The following is a 14,930-nucleotide window of genomic DNA, read 5'->3' as shown; positions in this document are numbered from 1 at the left end:
GACATGGGAGTATTAATAATAAGCAAAGATATATCAATCTTTTAGAAGTCTTGGATAATAGAATTTTATAGTAAATCTCTATCTATATCTAGTAAACAATCTTGGTTTTCAATTTAAAACCCTATGTTTATGCCAGCAGAACTGACAAGTCCTACCAAGATTAAAAGAAAATTATTTGTCATTGAAGCCCTCTCATCTTGCTAAGGAAACAGAAATATTGAAGCTACTAAAAGTTATATTCAAAAACACCATCTATTTAATAATATTGCATTTGGATAAGAAAAAAAACTACAGACTATGAGATCCTCAAAAATAAAAATTAAGAAAAAAAATTTCTTTTGATATGAAATTAAGAAGTCACAGAGAAGAGGACTGGCCAGTTAAAGCTACTATCTGCCATGCTGCTTTCAGAGTTTCAACAAAGGTATAGGCCAGGTGCTCTGCCTTACAACTGTAATCCCCACACTTTGGAAGGCCAAGGCCAGAAGATTACTTGAGTCCAGGAGTTTGAGACCAGTCTGGGCAACATGGTGAGACTCTGTTTGTACAAAAAATTAAAAATTAGCCAGATACCATGGCACATACCTGTAGTTCCAGCTACTTCGGAGGCTGAGGTGGGAGGATTGATTTAACCCAGAATGTCCAGGCTGTAGTGATCCATGACTGCACCTCTGCACTCAGCCTGGGTTAACAGAGTGAGACTCTGCCTCAAAAAATAAAGGAATAAATAAATAAACAAAAACCATAAATCTAATATATAAATAACATCATCAGTATCTGCACACAACAAAATAATTTTACTATTTAATTATACATTCAAAAACAGGAATTAAATATTTAAGTACCTTCTAAATGCTGAAGAATGTAAGGCTCCAAGAGTCTGGTACCTATGGGGAAAATGGAAAATGTCTGTCAGAAACAAACCCCAGGAATACTCAACAGAAACTGCACTGAAAGTACTAGAAATGTACATGAACACAGAACTATCACCAAAAAAATTTTATAAAATCATTAAGAAAAACAATAAAATTTAGCTAGGCTTATAGCACAATTGGCAGTAATTATTAAGGCAGCTTGCCCTTTGCCGCACTTCCTTATAGTTAGTTGCTGTTTATTTTGTACTCATTGTCACAGATATTGTGTTCTTTTTTTGTTTTATAGATAAAATCTAAAACATATAAAATAATAAACTTTCTCTTTGGGTTTTCCCTTTAGATTTTGCATATTAATAAAAACTGCTTCTCTGAAGGGCCCAGCAAGAAACTGACTCACAGAAGAATGTGATAGCCACATGATGATTTTATCCCCCTTACCTCAACCAATCAACAACCCCAACTTTCCAGCCCCTCACCTTCCATAATCAACTGAAAGACCCTTGAGCAGCACCACTTGAGGAGATGGATTTGAGGCTTGAGGATTCCTCCCATCTCCTTGCTTGGTGGCCTTGCAATTATTAAACTCTTTCTCTGCTGCAATCTCCACTGTCTCAGTACATTGGTATGTTTCCACATAGCGGGAATACAAGCTTGGCAGTTTTGTAACAAACATATCGTCTGAATCTCTAGCCTATGAAGAAACACTTTTCTTAGCTATTCTGCAAAGACCAGAGTATGATGCTTTAATACTAATTTAGACAATAAGCTGGCAATTTTGTAAGCATTTAATATCTATTGACTTCCTATTATGAATGAGATTCAATGCACAGCTCTGAGGATTCAGAGATTAGTATAGAATGAATACTGCCTTATAGGAGGAGATAGTCTAGTAGGAAAACAAACTCATGGAAAAGATAATGTTGAAATCATAATGCAAAAGATGCTATAACAATCATAATTACTGATAATGGAAATGGCATAAAATACCATCATTGTAATTAAAACATTTATTACATGTTTACAGTGTGCAAGGCACAATGTTAAAGCAATTTACAAGTACTAACTCACTGAATCTTCTGGGACAAGTACTATTATTATAAATACCTTATTTACTGATAAGGAATGGGAGGTTCAGGAAGTTAAGGTTATCTATAAAGCAAAGGACAGATTATATGATCAAACCCCGTGAGGCCTAGACTATCAATTATGCTGTTGTTCTGCCAATGAGTAGGAAGTCTATGGAAGCCTAGGGCAATGGAAGGGGAGGAAAAAAACATGTACAATTTCTTTTCTCAATTCTCATAAGTTCCTAGCTGGGATACCTCTGTAACAAAAGACAGATTAATGGAAGGGAAGGGTATACAAATTTATTAAAGGGCATATGGACATGGAAGCCATACTACAAGGTATGAGGCTCAAAGGAGGGGTCAAATAACTGAAGAATTGTTACACCCTCAGGTTACAGAAAGAATAGATGCTTTGGAGGTCCTGGGGGCAGGGAAAGGTGGTATCACAGGTTATGGGAGAGTAAAGGGAAGAAAGCATGTCAAGCAAAGGCTGTCTTGTTATGCAGATGAAAATATTTCAGGTAATCTCAGAGCTGCCCTCAAAAAAAATGGATGGCAGTTTTTGGTAAAGGCTTCTCTGACAGACCTTTAAAAGCATGAGACTTCAAGTCCCTTTTTTCTGTGAGTTAACCTTTCCTAGATCCAAGGGGGGCCTCAGAGAAATCCTGTTTTCATCTGTTGTTTACTTCGTTTCACTAATGTAGATATCCTTTACAGAGGCAAATTTCCTACAAACCAGGCAGCTTTTCAGGGCTGTTTTTGTGTTTTGCAGCCCCTCTGAATAACCATTTTAAAACATGCCAAAGAAGTATATTTTGGTGTAAAATATTCTGGTTTTCTTCACAAGAGTACTTAGAATTAACTGGGGTATGGGAAAGGTTTTCTGGGAAGAGGTTATTCTGGGGAGTAGGGACCAGGAGCAAGAGTGTGGAGGTATGAAGTAGTCCCAGAGGTGTCTGTCTCATTACTACAGCATGAGCTGAGTGAGACTGGGGACCTAGATGGATCAGGGGGTGGTGGATGCTTTACCTCTTTCTTGTAGGCTACAGAGAGTGCATAACAAATTTCTAATAGGGGAGTAAATAATATATTTGCATTAAGAGAGATATGCCCAGCAGTTATGTGTTAGCAGCATGGGAAACAGTTTGAAGTAGTCAAGACTGGAAGTGTCAGAGGTGTTTGAACCAGAGCAACTCTATCTTCAATAGAGGCTGGGTAAAATAAGGCTAAAACTTACTGGGATGCATTCCAAGATGGTTAAGACATTCTGAGTCACAGGATGATGGCACACGATACAGTTCATAATGACCTTGCTGATAAAACAGGTTGTAGTAAATAAGCTGGCTAAAACCCACCAGAACCAATATAGCAACAAGAGTGACCTCTGGTCGTCCTCACTACTATATTCCCACCAGCACCATGACAGTTTACAAATGCCATCAGGATGGCATTTGTACATCAGGATGTTACCCTACATGGTCTAAAAAGCAGAGGCATGAATAATCCACCCCTTATTTATCATAAAATCAAGAAATAACCATAAAAATGGGCAACCAGAAGCTCTGTCTATGGAGTAACCATTCTTTTATTCCTTTATGTTTCTAATAAGCTTGCTTCCACTTTACTCTATGGACTCACCCTGAATTTTTTATTACGCAAGATCTAAGAGCCCTCTTTTAGGGTCTGCATCCAGACTCCTTTCTAGTCACAGAAGGGTAAGATGAAAGCTGAATAGGACCAACAGCAGAAGACAGTGTTATTAACTTTGAGTTTTATAGCCTAACACAACATAAGTGCTAAGGATATGTTAAACTTTCACACTTCTCCTTCAAATAGCACAGCCCTTAGTAATAGCACAGCCGTCTAAATATTATGCCTTTCCTTCCCCTCCCCCCAATCAACATAACATAAATCTAGCATAGGGATTAGATAATTCTTTCAAATAAGCAAAAGATATTAGATGTGTCTTTTATCATATTTCCAGACCAAAGAGAAAAGAAGAAAGTCCAGATGCCCAACACACCAGTCCATTTCCTCAATGCTGGTGCCTGCCTCCTGAGCAAGAAACAAAGCTCCTAAACTCATGGGCACCAGGATTCTGGGGAAATTAGTAACATGAAAGGGATTTGGAAACTTAAAGTGCTAGATAAATATTAATACAAATGATTACATAAAATTCTGCATATTAATTATTTATATTTACCATCTGTTTGATCATTCAAGTTGTTGTTTACAAGATTAGCAGATAAATGGAAAAACTAATTCTTTAATCAGTATATGATCATACTGATTATGATCATATGACCATAATAGAGGCCTTAGAATTAAAAATACAAAAATACTGCAGTCAGATTATCCCTTTATTCTTGAAATTCTAAAACTTCTAAGAGGTTAATAGCATCTCAGGACTCTATTAAAGGTCAAATAAAACTGATGAAGAAAAGCTCTCCTTTATACATATATTTGTTTCCTTTTATTTATGACAGCAAAATTGTTATTAGCAACACAAGAATGTATTCTCAAGAGTGGATTCTTTTCACATATTTTTGTTTTTAAAACATCAGTCTTAAGTAACTAAATATAATTTTTTAATGTTTTTATATGACACAATAAAAACCATCTAAGCTATTAACTTTTAGAAATATAATTTGACCTAAGTACAGGCTGGTTTCTCATTTCTTTAAAAGAATATTTTGGCCAAAAAGGTAATTACCACAACTGTGTTATTTTAGATAGTCCTATGTCCTGAATGTTGGTGTTTCTCCAAATTTCATATGTTGCAACCTAAAACCCAATGTAAGTGTATTAAGAGGTGGGACATTTGGGACATGAATAAGTCACAAGGGTTCCACTCTCATAAATTTTTGGTACCCTATCAAACCAGGCTCAAGGATTCTCCCTTGCCCCTTCCACCATGTGAAGTCACAGTTAGAAGGTGCCATCTTATGAGGGAGACAGCAAGCCCTCACCAGACACAAAATCTGTTGGAATCTTGTTCTTGGACTTCTCTGCCTCAAGAACTGTGAGCAATAATTTTCTGTTACTTATAAATTACCTAGTCTAAGGTATTTTCTTATATAGGAGCTCAAGTGGATGAAGATACAGAGATTTTCTAATGTGTATATATATCTTTATAGTTTGTCTTAAATTATTATTTGTTTTTTATATATACCTCCTTCCACTAACATTCTTTAATATTTTTTGTCACTGGATGATAACATGCCAAATAAAAGTTCTACTAGTTTAATGTTTTCACATGGTTAACAAAATAGGTTATGTTTAATGCTTGACACCAGTGTATTCACTTGAAAATTGCCTAGATATACTGGGTTTCTGTGACAAAACATCCAGTTGATGGGCTATAATTTTTATTTTTTAGTTAAAATATTACTCTATCCCATATATACAACATGTTCACCAGCTCCAAATCAAGGACAAGATAACCTCAGTAAATAATTATTGATAAAAATACTGAATCTGATTTCAGTGAAGCACTAGGTAAAATATTCCTTTCTTTTTTATATGTGTTTATTATTCACCACCACCAGAAGCAGTAGTAGAAAAACAGTAGGAATCACCTCCTTTCTGGGCAGGGTATCTCTGAAAGAAAGGCAGCAGCCCCAGTCAGGGGTTTATAGATAAAACTCCCATCTCTCTGGGAGAGAGCACCTGGGGGAAGGGGCAGATGTGGGTGCAGCATCAGCAAACTTAAACGTTCCTGCCTGCTGGCTCTGAATAGAGCAGCAAATCTCCCAGCCCAGCACTTCAAATCTGCTAAAGGATAAACTGCCTCTTAAAGTGGGTTCCTAACACCTGTGCCTCCTCATGGTGGGGGGACACCTCCCAGCAGGGCTCAACAGACAGCTCATACAGGAGAGCTTCAGCTGGCATCTGGGTGCCCTCCTAGGACAAAGCTTCTAGAGGGGGAAGCAGCCAGCAATCTTTGCTGTTCTCCAGCTTCTGCTGGTGATACACAGGGAAACAGGGTCTGGAGTGAACCTCCAGCAAACTTCAGCAGATCTGCAGAAGAGGGTCCTGACTATTAGAAAGAAAAACCAACTAACAGAAAGCAATAACATCAACATCAACAAAAAGGATGACCACACAAAAATTCCATCTGAAGGTCACTAACATCAAGGACAAAAGGTAGACAAATCCATGAAGATGAGGAAAAACCAGCACAAAAAGGCTGAAAATTCCAAAACCCAGAATGTCTCTTCTCCTCCAAAGGATCACATTTCCTCACCAGCAAGAGAACAGAACTGAACATAAAATGAGTTTGGAGAATTAACAGAGTAGACTTCAGAATGTGGATAATAACAAACTCCTCTGAGCTAAAGGAATATGTTCTAACCCAATGCAAGGAAACTAAGAACCTTGATAAAAGGTTACAGGAACTGCTAACTAGAATAAGCAGTTTAGAGAAGAACATAAATGACCTTATGGAGCTGAAAAACACAGAACGAGAACTTCATGAAGCATACACAAGAATCAATAGCCAAATTGATGAAGCACAAGAAAGGATTAAGAAACTCACTCAAAACTGCACAACTACATGGAAGCTGAGCAACTGGCTAAATAACAAAATTAAGGCAGAAAAAAGTAAGTTCTTTGAAACCAATGAGAACAAAGACACAACGTACCAGAATCTCTGGGACACAGCTTCAGCCATGTTAAGAGGGAAATTTATAGCACTAAATGCCCACATAAGAAACCAAGAAAGATCTAAAATCGACACACTAACATCACAATTAAAAGAACTAGAGAAGCAAGAGCAAACAAATTCAAAAGCTAGCAGAAGACAAGTAATAACTAAGATCAGAGCAGAACTGAAGGAAACAGAGACATAAAAAACCCTTCAAAAAATCAGTGAAATCATAAGTGGGAATTGAACAATGAGAACATATGGACACAGGGAGGGGAACATCACACAATGGGGCTATCAGGGGTGGGGGAGCAAGGAAGGGATAACATTAGGAGAAATATCTAATGTAGGTGACAGGTTGATGGGTGCAGCAAACCATCATGGCACATGTATACCTATGTACAAACCTGCACATTTCCAGAACTTAAAGTATAATAAAAATAAAAAAGAAAATAAAAAAACAGTAGGAATCAATGACCTGAAGTGTCAAGAAATTACATCTAAAACTGCTGAATACTCATCATGTGCCTCAGCCTGTTAAAACCACAAGACAACATGGAAATTTAAAGTGGGGAAAACCAGATTTCAGAGCCTAGAAACCACCAAGTATGGTGTTGGGACTCAGAAAACAATGCCCCAAAATGAAGGCCTCAGAAGGGAAAGCTTTCTCTTACCTTCCCCTGTCCTCCTCTCAGTCCCATGCTTCCCTAAGGCTAGGCATAGAAACTAGAATCCTCTTCCTAGGGCGGGTCACAGAACACAGATACCTTTTCCACAAAGCCATCTATAAAAGCTAAAAATAATATTCTAACTTTCTTTCCACCTTTATGCATAGAAACTGACCATAAAAAATTATCTGATCTGTCTTGTTTTACTATAGTTATATATACTATAGTTATATAGAACCCCCTTCCAGAAAAGGTCCTGCCTCATACCCAGAAGGAAGAAATGTATGCTCAGGGAGGCCAAGAAGAATCTTGCTGAGTTTCCCCAAATAGTCTATTAGCATTTTTGTCCAATCATATTTCTACACAGCTGTCTGTACTTTGTTAAACCGAAATATAAAAATGGACAATTTCCCCTGTATCTTTGGGTCTTCATTCTACAGACTCTTTTGTCATGTAAAACTATGATCAAATAAATGTATATGACTTTTCTCCTCTTAATCTGCCTCCTGTCAGTGATTTTCAGCAAACCTTCAAAAGGCAAAAGGGATGCTTTTTCTTGGCCCTGACAATGACTTCAGAGTAAATTTGAATCACAAACAAAGCAAGCCAATCTTCAGCAAATGCAACAACTGAAAGTAAGGAGAAATAACTGGGTTATTACCAGGAAGATGAGCAGAAAGAAAATCAGGGAAAGTGTCCAAATATCTTGAAAACTCCCCAAGAACATGAGTGCATGGAGCAACTCTACTAGCAATTTCAAGAAGATGGGAAGGTGAAGAAAATGTCAGAAGCACTAATAAGATTAATGCTTATTTAGAGATGAGAGCTTAATCCAACTGCCAGCACCAGGGCAGAACATTCAGAGAGCTTGGCATTTCGATTTCCTGCCCCTACCTTTTCAGGAAGTTCTTGTCCATGGTTCTCTTAAGTAAATTCATAACAAATTTAACATTTTACTCATATCTGTATCTGAAAAAAAAATACCAACTCAATAGATAACTTATTGTCATCTTAGTTGAGTAATATAAAAATTATAGTAAAAGCAACTAATGTAGCGAAAAATGTTCACTACAAAGGCTGAAAATATTCTGAAAATTCATTCAAATTTGCATAAGCATTATTATTTTTTCTGCAGCCCTCATGAAAAACTTTTTTTCATTATCTATGTAAAAACCTTATAAGCAATGGTAAAAGAAAATTCAAGTTAATTGTTCGCCTACTAAATATTCAAGGTGCTTTACATATGTTATTTAAGTGTTCTTACATCACAATAATGAAGAGACTTTCTCTCACTACGCTGAATCTAGGAGACAATATTTTGCAACAGTTTATGGTGCAAGACAGACGGGAGGTTATAATTACTGTAGATACTTTTATTTGGTAATAGAAAACTCATACTCATTTTCTGTTTTAGTAGCAAGTTATTCTTTTGCTTTGTTTAACTGTTGCTCCCTGTGGTTTTGGCAAGATGACGCAAACCTAAGTAATATCATTAATGTCATTCATAAGTTATTTCAATCTAAACTAATTTATTATGTTCATATTCCTATTTTACCTTTAGCTGATAAGAAATGATAGCTTCTAAACACTTCAGAAACAAGAGTAAGGAGTTCATTAATAATGTACAGTTTTCTAGGATATGGACAACAGAAGATATGTAAATACAAAGAAAAATTAACCAATCAGTTAACTGACCCATATCACACAACCCATCTGTGAAATAAAAAGACTTTCTTTCTTCACTACTAGGTTTGATGGGTTGGTTATGATCATACTATGTAATTCTTTGCTGTGATGAAAATAGCTCCATGTGTTTTCTCCATTCTTGAAAAAATGCACTTTACTAGAGATAAAAAGAGTGACTCAGAAGCCAGAGTTCATTCACCTTATTTTTCAACTGTGTCATTCATATGACATATGGATGAGAGTATTTCATACCCAGTATTCTTGTTTATTTAATTGTAAAATGTGAACAATGGCACCTCACAATCACAATGGGCAAAAAACTCTTATATTTTTTACCAGACATTGATTTTTTACTGCAGACAGATTCTGCATAAATTGTTTCTCAAGTAACAAGTCAGGACAATTAAAGAGAGTTGCTCATAAGCCATAAACTTCAAAATATTCACAACTAACTCTTTGTAAGTCTCATGTGGGCCTATACATAGCTTATCTCTACTTCCCAAATGTCTTGTGTTAAAACATTACAGCTCCATCTTATTCCGAGTCTTTAATGTAAATTTTCTTCCTTCACCCATGCAGATCATAAAGTACAGGGAGACACCTCAGAACACTCCCTTAGGGTTAATGCTGGGGAGAACACTTACCAGTTCTTAGGTTGTCAAAAAGGCATTGTTGTCAGCAAAATGTGCAGTAGAGTCTGAAGATAAATTCAAAGTTCAGTTACTACAGTGCCTTTAAGGGATTTTAGGAAAATGCCAATACTAATATGAGGTGGTGCTTTTTCTTATCTATTTTTGTCAGCGAAATGTCTTGATGGACTCCTTTGAGCTTGAAAGGTAACTGCTTTATTTATACCTCTACTACTTCCTAGAGTGTGGTTTGGAAAGAGAGGATAAAACAAAGAAAAGTCTAATATGTTCTATATATCTAAGAAAGAAAAATGTGACATTATGAGAATAGTGCAAGAGAAAGGGCATAGTGGAAAAACAAAACAAGGCCCAACAATATGATGGAAGGATGCAGGCATCCAAAGGGACATGGCAAGTGAGAAAGCCATGTGTTAACTGATTGCAGGAAGTTTCTAAGAACAGTGATTAATATTTTAGTTTTTTTATAGGCTTGGCATGGTCACCAAAACTTCAATGAAAGATTGCCAGATGTAACAATCACGGAGTGGAAATATAGAAAAGTGAAAAAAGAGAGATGTAGTCCAGCACGAGATGAAGCCAAGCAAAAATAAAGTGGTAGGGGGGCAGCAGCAAATTCTCAGAGTAATACTAAGACAAGAGAACTAACATTGACTAAAATAGATGGAAGGTGATATCATTAGGCTTTGTGCTGCTATAAAGAAAATGTGAAAGTGACTTTGGAATGGGTAACAAGCAGAGGTTTGAACTTCCCAGAGACTTGGAAGGCCTAGAAGACAGGAAGATGTGGGAAAGTTTGGAACTTCCTAGAGACTTGTCAAATGGCTCTGACCAAAATGGTAATAGGACAATAAAGTTCAGGCTGAGGTGATCTCAATGGAGAAAAAGAACTTGTTTGGAACTGGAATAAAGGTGATTCTTGCTGTGATTTAGCAAAGAGACTGATGGCATTTTGTCCCTGCACTAGAGATCTGTAGAGCTTTGAACTTGAGGGAGATGATTTACGGTATACGGCAAAATAAATTTCTAAGCAACAAAGCACTCAATATGTGACTTGGGTGCTCCTAAAAGCTTTTGGTTTTATGTATTAACAAAAAGATGATTTCAAATTGGAACTTAGGTTTAAAGGGGAAGCAGTTCATAAAAGTTTAGAAAATTTGCAGCCAGACAATGCAATAGAAAAGAAAAACTCATTTTCTGAGAAGAAATTCAATTCAGCTGCCAAAACTTGCATATGTAATGAGGAGTTAAATGTTAATCTCCAAGACAATCGGAAAAATGTCTCAAGGGCATATTAGAGAACTTCATGGCCTGCCCTCTCATCACAGGCGAGAGGCTAGGGAAGAAAAAAGTTTCACGGGCTGTGCCCATGGCCTTGCTGTTTTGTGCAGTCTCCAGACTTGGTTTCATGCATACCAGTTATGGCTAAAAGGGGACAACATATAGGTCTGGTTTCAGAGGGTGCAAGTCCTAAGCCTTGTCAGCTTCCACATGGTGTTAGGCATGTAGGTGCACAGAAGTCAAGAATTGAAATTTGGGAACCTCCACCTAGATTTCAGAGGATGTAAGGAAATGCCTGAACGTCAAGGCAGAAGTTTTCTGCAGGGAGAAGAGCCCTCATGAAGAACCTCTGCTAGGGCAGTACAGAGGGAAATGTGAGGTTAGAGCCCTCACACAGAATCCACACTGAGGCCCTGCCTAGTGGAGCTGTGAGAAGAGGGCCACCATCCTCCAGACCCCAGAATGGTAGATCCACCAACAGCTTGCACTATGTGCCTGGAAAATATGCAGAAACTCAATGCCTGCTCATGAAAGCAGCCATGAAAGGCATTATACCCTGCAAAGTCATAGAAGTGGAGTTGCCCAAGGCCATGCGAGCCCACCTTTTGTATCAGAATGACCTGGATGTCAGACATGAGTCAAAGGGGATCATTTCAAAGCTTTAAGATTTGATTGATCTGCTGGATTTCAGAATTGCATGGGGCCTATAACCCCTTTGTTCTGGTCAATTTAACCTATTTGAAATGGCTGTATTTACCCAATGTCTGTACTTTCATTGTATCTAGGAAGTAACTAACTTGCTTTTGATTTTACAGTATCATAGGCAGAACGGATTTGCCTTGTCTCAGATGAGACTTTGGACTTGGACTTTTGGGTTAATGCTGGAATGACTTAAGACTTTGGGGAACTATTGGGAAGGCATGATCGGTTTTAAAATGTAAAAGAGACATGAGATTTTTGAAGGAGCCAGAGAAGAATGATACAGTTAGGCTTTGTGTCCCTACCTAAATCTCATCTTGAATTGGAATCCCCATAATCTCCATGTGTCAACGGAAAGACTAGGTGGTGGTAATTGAATCATGGGGGTGGTATCCCCCATGCTGTTCTCATGACAGTGAGTGAGTTCTCACAAGATCTGATGGTTATATAAGGGGCTCTTCTCCTTTCACTTGGCACTTCTCCTTCCTGCCACCTTGTGAAGAAGGTGCCTTGCTTCACCTTCACTTTCCATCATGATTGTAAGTTTCCTGAGGCCTCCCAGCCATGCTGAACTGTGAGTCAGTTAAACTTCTTTCCTTTATAAATTATCCAGTCTTGGGTATGTCTTTATTAGCAGTGTGGGAATGGACTAATAAAGAAGGTAACCTCTTCTCCCTCTTACGCAGGAACTAGCAAAATATTGGGGAGGGCACCAGTGGGCTCCTCCAAGTAGATACTTGGATGCCACTATACTCTTTTTGGATTTTAAAATAAAGTCAGCCTGAGAAAACTAGAGGACAGGGAAGTAGCAGGGTAACCCAGTGTGATATCATTCAGCCATAGTTTACGATTTATTTATCCAGCAGCCATGATTATTTTGAACATCCACATTAATGCAAGAAAACACTTTGGTTAAAAAAAAACAACTTTATTTTAGCAATACATATTGGAATGAACAAATTAGATTCATGAGCCATTTAATTGAAGAAAATCACTTTAGGTAACATACTTTCACTGCATTCCCTTTTTTGTCACATTTATTTCTCCAGTAAAATGGGAGTTATTATGTAGATGATGGTTATACTAATGAATTCCAAGTATCATTATGATAAAATCATTTGTTCTAATTTAATACATTTGGAATATGTGGTAATTAAAATAAGAAATGAGCTAAGTTTATATTTATCATATCAATATTAAAGAGTCACAAATAAATTGGTAATAAAAATATATATATAGCAAATTTTGTTTCTTTTGTTTGTTTGTTTTGAGACTGGGTCTCCCTCTGACACTGATGATGGAATGCAGTGGCAAAATCATAGCTCACTGCTACCTCAACCTCTCTGGCTCAGTTGCCTCCTAAGTAGCTAGAACTATAAGCACACAACACCATGTGCAGCCAACTTTTGTTTGTTTATCTGTTTTGCAGAGAGGGGGTTTCATCATGTTGCCCAGGTTAGTCTCAAACTCCTGCGCTCAAGTGACCCATCCAGTTTCGTCCCCCAAAGTGCTGGAATTACAGGTCAAATTTTGTTTCTTAAAAAATAACTCCAAGCATTGCAGCTATATTTGCATATGCATACAACTCATTAGTGTGTGGGGGGTGTAGCTAAATGTCTGGGCTGGTGGTTTACTGTATTAATTATACAGGATTGAATAGTGTTCCCCAAAATTCAGATCCATTCAGAACCTCAGAATTTGATCTTATTTGTAAACAGCCTCTTCACAGATGTAATTAGTTAAGATGAGGTCATACTGGACTAGGGTGGGCCTTAAGCCAATGAGTCGTGTCCTTATACAGAAGAGAGAAATCTGAACACCGGGAAATACATGGAGAGAATGTTATGTGAAAATAGAAGCAGAGATTAGAGTGATACATCTAGAAGACGAAACATCAAAGATTGCAGACAAACACCAGAAGGTGAGAATCATGAAACAGATTCTTAAGGTCTTCAGAAGGATCCAACCTGCCAGCTCTTGATTTCAGACTTCTAGACTCCAGAACCATGAGAGAATAAATTGCTGTTGTTTTAAGCCACACAGTTTGTGGTAGTTTGCTATAGAAATCCTAGGAGGCTAACTAATCATGAATCATTTCAACCTGATAAAAAGGACATTTAATAAGAACATATTTTAATAGGCTTATTTATATAACTATAAATTTGGAAAGAACTAACTTTTCTTTCTTTGAATAGATTTTGCAATGCAGTGTTTTCATTCATTCAGATCAATATTCTATCAATTATCCATGTTAGTAAGTAATGGTTCTATTAATATTTTCAGTTTTGAAATATCTTTTTTTTTCTAATGAAATAGCACCCTGTTGTTTTAGCTCTTGCCTACTGCCTTTCAGATGAATTTTCAGATAATGGAGATCTAGAAATCAAAGCAGGAGACTATCACCTGCTTATCTTTCTAGGACTATTTTATTTCTGGTTTAATTATTATGGAAGTCACCCTTTAAATCCCTGCTTCAGTAATCAAATGAGTTTCTCAGGATAGCAGATTTTGTACATGGTATTCAGGTCGTCTACTGATTACATCTTATTTGATAGCATTGGAGTGGAGGAGCCATTCCCTAATGGTGTTCATTCATTTGCTTTCCCTGTGAAGTTGACTGAATTTAAAAACTGTTGGTCAGTAGAAATTTTTTAGTCAATTCTTTAAGAAGGCAAAGAACACATTTTTGCTGTTGCTAATCTTTTCCCAGAGGTCAACAGTGTAAAGGGGCAGTCATACAATTCCTAAAGCCCAAAGTAAAAATTGTTTTTAGTATTAGTGTTGCCTAGCCAGTATTTTCTACCTTCCTTATATTGCAGCACACATAGAAAAGAATCGCATTCATACAGCGCAGCAGAGTAACTGAAAAAGGGTATAACTAACCCATGCACAGCAGTGTTGTACAGTGAATCACCAGATAGGCAGGAAGCTCTGACTAGGTTTCTATTAAAATGCTGGGAAACACAGTGCTTTCTGTGTATGCTTTTTACTGTGGGCTTATTTAAATATCTCAAATGAGATAACTAAACTAAAAGACAAATTCCCTTCATCCTTATTCAGAAGCATTTGCTTATTTAACAGCATTATTTGTATCCCTATGACATACATCAAATATAAATAACTTGATATAATTTACCTACCTTTTTTTCTCTTTTAACTCAGTGAATATAAGACCTTTTTTACTCCACATCTGATGAAGGGTGAAGAGACAAATCCACTGCAGGAGTACAAATCTTGCATAATAGTCATGAAGACTCTAAATCAATCTTGCATTAAAATCATAAATCTTAACAAAGGTGCAGCCATTATAATAATCTAAAACATGTGGGCCGGGCGCGGTGGCTCACGCCTGTAATCCCAGC

The 14,930-nt window shown here is 37.1% G+C and overlaps 1 protein-coding gene across 1 annotated transcript in view; it reads right to left on the bottom strand.

Annotated features, from left to right (window-relative positions):
* Positions 1-840: 840 nt before the first annotated feature.
* ANKRD7 (ankyrin repeat domain 7) overlaps positions 841-14,930 on the bottom strand; it is an 86,919-nt gene continuing 72,829 nt past the window's right edge. Inside the window, exon 7 of the mRNA XM_017535082.1 lies at positions 841-887. The gene's annotated coding sequence lies outside the window, so the exon portion shown is untranslated. The remainder of the gene's footprint in view (positions 888-14,930) is intronic.

The sequence above is a fragment of the Cebus imitator genome, unplaced genomic scaffold (genome assembly GCF_001604975.1).
Source record: "Cebus imitator isolate Cc_AM_T3 unplaced genomic scaffold, Cebus_imitator-1.0 Scaffold90, whole genome shotgun sequence".
Classification (NCBI taxonomy): domain Eukaryota; kingdom Metazoa; phylum Chordata; class Mammalia; order Primates; family Cebidae; genus Cebus; species Cebus imitator.
This window is presented reverse-complemented; position numbering and strand designations above follow the sequence as displayed.